The sequence below is a fragment of the Gastrolobium bilobum genome, unplaced genomic scaffold (genome assembly GCF_033153095.1).
Source record: "Gastrolobium bilobum isolate Gb01-03AN ecotype WA unplaced genomic scaffold, APGP_CSIRO_Gbil_v1 utg8309, whole genome shotgun sequence".
NCBI classification, from domain to species: domain Eukaryota; kingdom Viridiplantae; phylum Streptophyta; class Magnoliopsida; order Fabales; family Fabaceae; genus Gastrolobium; species Gastrolobium bilobum.
In genome coordinates, this window is record NW_026897248.1 from 115,799 (window position 1) to 123,587 (window position 7,789).

Here is a 7,789-nt window from a genome sequence, read left to right on the forward strand (position 1 = left end):
TCAATCCAAGCCAAAGTCCACACTAGCTCAAGGTCCACAACCAGCACAATCACAATCTGTTTAGACTAGCAATCATATCAACATTTATAATCTAAGAGTTCATGACACAAAGACAACGTTTTCTTTTTCGTTTCATGCCATTAGGCTTCTCCTAAAGCCATAAGCCCTTAATCTAAGTGATTCTGACTTAGTTCAATTATTATAGTGGTTCAACTAACCAATCTAGGGTCCACAAACCCAAAAATCCCATTCTGTTTGAACAGAACAGTGATCATCTCGAAATTCCCAGAATATCCGGATATATGTTGTGGATGTTGGCCAAGTTCGGAGGCAAGGCAAGCCGGTAGGCAACAGGCCCTACCCTACCAAGTATCTGGTATGGCCCTATGAATCTCGGGCTAAGCTTCCTCACTCCGAGGGCCCAACCAACACCAGTGGCAGGTGATAGTCTCACAAACACGTGCTCACCCTCGCTGAACTCCAGTGGTCGATGCTTGGTATCGTAGTAACTTTTCTGGCGATTCTGCGCCTGCTTCAGCTTTTCTCCGATCATCTGGATCTGCTGAGTTGTCTCTTGGACAAAGTCCAAACCAAATAATTCCTTGTCTCCAACCTCAAACCAACAAGTAGGAGTCCGACACCTCCTACCATACAACGCCTCGTAGGGTGCCATGCCCAGGATAGCATGAAAACTGTTGTTGTACGAAAACTCAACCAATGGCAGATACCTATCTCATGCTGAACCCTGCTCCAATGTTCAAGCCCTCAACATGTCCTCCAATGTTTGGATGGTCCGCTCAGTCTGTCCGTCAGTCTGAGGGTGATAGGATGTACTCAATCTCAACTGAGTCCCAAAAGCTCCCTGCAGCGCCTCCCAGAACTGAGATGTTTACTTCGGGTCCCTATCACTGATGATACTCTCAGGCACCCCGTGAAGCCTCACGATCTGGCGAACATATAGTCTGGCCAACTGCTCAGTAGTGAAGCTCACCTTTAGTGGAAGAAAATGGGGAGATTTGGTCAATCTGTTCACAATGACCTAGATAGAGTCACAACCAGCCTGAGTCTTAGGAAGCCCCACTACGAAGTCCATGGAAATGCTCTCCCATTTCCACTACAAAATCTCAAGAGATTGAAGCTTACCAGACAGCCTCTAGTGTTCAATCTTCACCTTCTGACATATCAAACACTTGGACACATAAACAACTATATCCTTCTTCATGCCCGGCCACCAGAAATTCCTCTTTAATTCCTGGTACATTTTTGTAGCACCAGAGTGGACATTGAATTGGTCCTTATGAGCCTCTGTCATCACCTCCTCAGTCAAAGGATCTCGAGGAGTCACAATCCTCTTTTGGAACATCAACAAACCATCTTTGTTCCAAGACACATCATCCTGGTTCTTAACATAATCAAGGCACTCTCTTTGCACCTACGCCTCTTTAATCTTTTCCATCAGCTCATTCTCAACTCTGATGGTTTCCATCTCTAGAAGTGCACCCCCAAACAAAGAGGTCACTATCAGATCTCGAAACTTCTCAATTATATCATAATCACCCATCATCAAACTAGATAGGCTCACGGATTTCCGACTCAAAGCATCAGCTACCATATTGACCTTGCCAGGATGGTACTTCAACTCAAAGTCGTAGTCCTGTAGGAACTTCATCCATCTCCTTTGTCTTATGTTCAGCTCCTTTTGATCAAACAGATACTTCAAACTCTTGTGGTCACTGAACACGGCAAACTTCATGCCATAAAGATAATGCCTCCAAATCTTGAGAGCAAAAATAATCGCTGCCAACTCTAAATCATGAGTCAGATAGTTCTCCTCATGAGGCTTCAACTGCCTTGAAGCATATGCAATCACTCTGCCCAACTGCATCAAGCCCCTTCCCAAAGGCGTCATAATACAGCTCAATTTGCTCAGCAGGATCAGGAAGGACCAACACGGGTGCAGTAGTCAGTCTCTCCTTCAACTCCTGAAAGCATTCCTCACACTCGTGAGTCTAAACAAATGGAGTCTCATTCCGAGTAAGGCGAGCCAATGGCAAAACCATCTTGGAGAATCCCTCAATGAACCTCCTGTAATAACCAGCCAAACCCAAGAAACTTTTAACTTCTGTAACCGTCTTGGGCCTCTCCCAATCCAACACGGCCTCAATCTTGTTGGGATCCACTGCAACTCCCTCAGCAGAAATCACATGCCCAAGGAACTTCACTGACTTGAGCCAAAACTCATACTTCGAAGGCTTAGCATAGAGCTTTTTCTCCTTCAGCACCTGCAACACGATCCTCAAGTGCTCCGCTTGCTCCTCCTCCGACTTGGAGTATATCAAGATATCGTCAATGCAGACGATCATAAATCGATCCAAATACGGCTGGAAATTACGGTTCATGTAATCCATGAACACTGTAGGTGCATTGGTGAGTTCAAACGGAATCACCAAATACTCATATTGGTCGTATCTCGAACGAAGTGCGGTCTTTGGGACATCCTCCGGCTTGATCCAAATTTGATGGTATCCAGACCGGAGATCAATCTTCGAGTACATGCAAGCACCCCTTAGTTGATCCAACAGATCATCAATACGAGGGAGGGGATACTTGTTCTTGATTGTCACCTTGTTCAACTGTCTGTAGTCGGTGCACAATCGTCCCATCTTTCTTTTTAACAAAAATGACTGGTGCTCCCCATGGAGACACGCTTGGTCGGATGAAGTCTTTCGCCGAAAGATCCTCAATATGCTTTTTCAGCTCTGCCAACTCTGGTGGAGACATTCGATATGGAGCTAAAGAAATAGGCCCCACACCAGGCAACAAATCAATGGAGAATTCTATCTCTCTCTGTGGCGGAAACTCAGGAATCTCTTCAGGAATCTCTTCAGGAAACACCTCGAGGAATTCGCTTACCACAGGAATGCCAGCAATGTCCTCTTGTGTCCCACTCACCAAACCTCCCAACACGACATGACCATATGCCCCTGCTCTCAAGGCTCTCCTAGCCTGCAGCACTGAAATATAAGGCGAGGAACTGGCTGTGGAATTACACGGAGACATCACCACGCACTTTGAACAACAGTCAATCATCACACAATTTTTGGACAACCAATCCATGCCAAGGATGATCTCCAAATTAGCCATCGGTATTCCTATCAAATCTACCCAGTACTCACGACCATCCCATTGAAACACGACATCTCGACGTACAATAGAGATATCACACTTTTTTTTGGTGGCGGTAGTCACCTGTAACGGTGGAGAAAGACATAAATGGGCAACTCAAGCACACAGCAATCGGGGTTGCAATGAAAGAATGCGTAGCCCCGGAATCAAATAATACATCAATAGCGGAACCACCAACGGTAATAGTACCTCGCACAAGGTTCGGAGCTCTGTCCGACTGCTGCCGATCCTAAGTATAAACACGATCAGTAGCAGGTGGCACGACAGGTGCCGCTGTAGATGCGGTAGGAATTATCTACAATGGAATCGCCTGAACCGCTACAGCTCTCGCCATAAACGATGGACAATCTCTAGCATAGTGGCCTTCCTTGCCATAGTGAAAGCAAATGACCTGCCCAGTGGCACATGGTCCAACATGAAATCTCCCACAAACGGCACACCTGGGAGTAGGAGGTCTAGCTGAACTCCCCTGAGAAAAAGTCCTCTTGAACTGGTTTGGTGCCTGTCTAGCAGCCAACTGTTTTCCCTTTCCTTTTCCAGGAAACTTCTTGTCTTTCCAAGAAATGGAACCACCAGTTCCCTTAATCTCAGATAACTTGGCCTTCTCTGCCTTTCTCACAATGCAGACTTCATCAATATCCCGGCACTGCTGAATCAATGTGATAAAATCTCTGGATGCAGCTCTAGCAATCCTGTCTGCTATATCCTTATTAAGTCCCCTGCGAATCTTAGAAGCCAGAAATGTCGGGGTAGGCATAGCAATATGGAAATGTGAAAACTTGACCAGTTCATTGAACTTAGCCAAGTACTCGTCCACAGTCAACGAGCCTTGCACCAATCGATCAAACTCTCTTTGTTTCCTCTCCTGCACATCATAGGTAAAATATCTACCCAGAAAACAATCCTCAAAGAATGGCCATGTGATCACATGACCTTACATCTCATAAGCTTGAGAGGTGTTCGTCCACCACTCATGAACGTCTCCCTCCGAGGTAGTACTATGACTCTGCACAAGTTACACAAACAATGAGTTGATCAGGCCCACGCAATGTGGTCACGCATGCATCATCATTGTAAAACCCAAAAGAACATGGCAGACAAATCACACACAGGAAATCCTAAGTAATTGCAATATATACAGGCTTTGCGAGGGAATTTGCGAGGGAAAGTAATAGCGAGGGAATTTTGCGAGGGAATTTGCGAGGGAAAGTAATAGCGAGGATGAAATTAGCGACGAAATTTGCATAATAATTCCCTCGCTATATAGGATTTTTCTAATAGTGTTCATTGTGAGTTTAGCCTCTGAGTTGGTGAAGTTTGGGACTGCCTTCTTGAGTTTTGGTGGTGTGAGCCTTTTCTTGGGGTGTAATGGCTTCAAGAAGCCATTTTTAGTGATAAAGGGCAAAGCTTGAAGTGCATTTTCGTATTTGGGAAGTGGCTGAACCATGGTGTTGTATTGAGAGCTTAAAGTCAGTGTCATTTTCTGAGTTTTGAGCACTTGAGGTATACCATGATCACCTCTTTGGTATTTTCATGATTTAAGCTTGTTTAATCCATTAAAAAGTGAAACTTTGATTATTTGAGTTAAGGACTGATATATTAAGTCTAAAATATGTTAATGAACATCTGTTGATGGAGTTATTGGACTCCAAATCGAGTTTGGACATTTAAAATGGGACATATGCAGAGAATGCACGAATTTCTGCATTTTGTCTGATAAATATTCGAATACTTATCGTGTAGTATTCGAATACTTATCCTGTGGTAGTCGAATACTCATTGAAGGAGTATTGGGATACTTTTTTGGGAAGAAAAGTATTCGGTTACCTGTGAAGAAGTATTCGAATACTGGATAGTATTCGGATACTGAAGGTAATGTATGCGAATACCTTGTGGTATTCAGATACTGAGTGAAAAGTATTCGGATACCTTGTGGTATTCGGATACTTAAGTGAAAGTATTCGGATACTTTCTGGAGACTTGGAGTATTCGAATACTCATCGAGGAGTATTCGAATACCTCCTGCAGAATTTGCATAAAATCACTTAAAGTGAGTTGGAAAGCCTTAATCACTTAATAGAATCTTGGGCAATGATTATTGATGATTAATTATTGTATAAACAGACTGTGATTGTGTTGTTTGGTGACATTGAGCTTGTGTGGACTTGGCTTGGATTGATTGCTTAAAGAGGTAAGCTTTTGTGTCCTCGATTTAGCCATTGTTGGTTCCTCCATACCCCATGGGGGATGGTTTATATGCATGATGTGTTTTCATGTATTGATTTAGAAATGCTGTTGAGCTATTATATGCAAGTGCTTATAATATGCATGTGTTGTTCCACCTAGACGGTAAGCCTGTGTATGTAGTAGACATGCCATAGGGTGATTTTGTGGGTGGGTGTAAGTAGTGACTTGCACTGATTGTAGGTAATAGACGTATGTAAATCCTGCATTTCTCTGGCCAGTAGAATAGTTGACACACATGACATGATTATTCTGCTGCATTGCACTGATTTGGAACTTATATTATATTACTGCTTTTGGAACTTGTATTGCACATGTAAGTGAGCTCGGGGTGGAGAAATCATTGAGGACCCCTTGTCTTACTGAAATTTCTGTTTAGAGATCTCACCCCACGTTTGGGGCATATATTTCAGGTTCAGGTAACTCGGGGGTTGAGACCTCGGGCGGCAGGAGGCCGGAGCTGAGTTGAGAAATATATACTTTATGATGATATGTTTGGATTATGCTTGGATGCTGACCTGCTTTATATTTATTATCATGTGTTGTTATTGAGACCCTGTTGGGCTTTGTTGCCTTATTTGGTGAGCATGGGGGTTGTCCATGCCACATTGATTGACTATGCCTTATTTTAGATTTGAGTTGTATTAATGTATCAAGATTAATGTTCGGACTACGCGTTGTAGTTCCGTGACTTAGATACTCACTTATTATATTACGAGGTTATTCAGTGTAGATAGTTGTCCATTGCAATTTACATACATGCATTATTTTGTAAAAGGATTAAGTAATCAACTTGGTAATTGATAATGACGTCATAATTGAAAAAAAAAATTTATTCCGCATTTTATTTAAGCGCTGCTTAATACGATGATATGATAACAAACTGGGTATACACGGGGTGTTACAAAAATACTCTTGGGCATCAAGTTAATGGATGCACCAAGATCACATAATGATTGACCAATGTAGGTGTTGCCAATGGAACAAGGGATTGTGAAAATCCCTGGATCTTTCAATTTAGGTGGCAACTTGTTAGAGAACCTGTTACTTTCTTGGGGGAGAGCAACTGTCTCATACTCTTTGACTCCCTTTTTTCTAGACAAGATGTCTTTCATGAACTTTGCGTAGCTAGGCATTTGCTCAAGAGCCTCTACTAATGGAACATTGATATGCAATTGCTTCAGCACATCCATGAATCTTTTGAACTGCTTGTCATCTTTCTTCTTGTGAAGCCTTTGAGGAAAAGAAAGTGGTTGTCTACTTGCTTTGTCAACCGGCTGACTATGCTGCTTCTTTGCTGCAACATTCTGTTCTGGACTTTTGGTTTCAGTTTCAACCTATTGCTTTCCAATGTCTTCTTCCACTGCAACTTTCTCTCCTGCATTCTGACCTTCTTGCTCCTTCATCTTATGGTAATCTTTTATATGGTCTGGTTCATCTACAGCTTTCCCTCTCCTCAATGTTATAGCCTTGATCTGCTCACTTCCTTCTCTTCTTGGATTTTCAGTGTTGCTAGGCAGTGTGCCCATGGGTCTGCTTCTCATGACATCAGCTAACTGCCCTACTTGATTCTCCAAGTTTTTTATTGATGTTGACTGACTCTGAACAACAGCATCATTCCTTGCCATGAAATCCTTCAGTATATTCTCCAATGAGCTAGAGTTGTCAGCTTGCTGTCTGGGCTGTTGGAATTACTGTTGCTGCTGCTGGAATGGTGGTCTATGTATCTGTTATGCTGGAACATAGCCTGACCCTTGATGTTGCCCTTGAGAGTAAGGCAAGTTATTACTGTTCCTCCATCCTTGATTGTAGGAGTTTGAATATTGATTGTTCCTGTTATAATTTCCTACAAAAAAGACAGATTAAGGATTTTGAGGGCAATCATCATAGATATGAGGACCACTACAGAAAATATATGTTACATCATTGGAAATATTAGAAATTGCATGTGCTTGTTGTGGCTGTGCTTTAGCATCAGTGTTCAGATTCAGAGTTTTAATAGTATTAGTCAAAGAGGATATATGTGCTCCCAGTGATGTTATAGCATCCAGCTCCAGCACTCCTGCAGCCTTCTGTTGTGCTATTGTCCTCTCGGATGGCCATTGATAATTGTTGTTTGCCATCCTTTCTAGAATCTGGTAAGCTTCTATAAATGTCTTGTCCAAGAGGGATCCTCCAAATGATGGATCTACTATTTCATGGGTTTGCTCATTTAGCCCATTGTAGAAAGTTTCCATCTAAAGCCATTCAGGTATGCCATGGTTAGGGCATTTCCGAATCAATTCTTTGAATCTATCCCAGCTTTCATATAATTATTCTCCTTCTTTCTACTGGAAAGATGTGATTCCATTCCTTATTT

The 7,789-nt window shown here is 42.6% G+C and overlaps 1 non-coding gene across 1 annotated transcript; it reads left to right on the forward strand.

The window, feature by feature from the left end:
* Positions 1–7,683: 7,683 nt before the first annotated feature.
* On the forward strand, positions 7,684–7,789 carry LOC133305194 (small nucleolar RNA R71). Its single transcript, XR_009750736.1, has one exon. It is a non-coding gene; the product is annotated as a small nucleolar RNA R71 (small nucleolar RNA).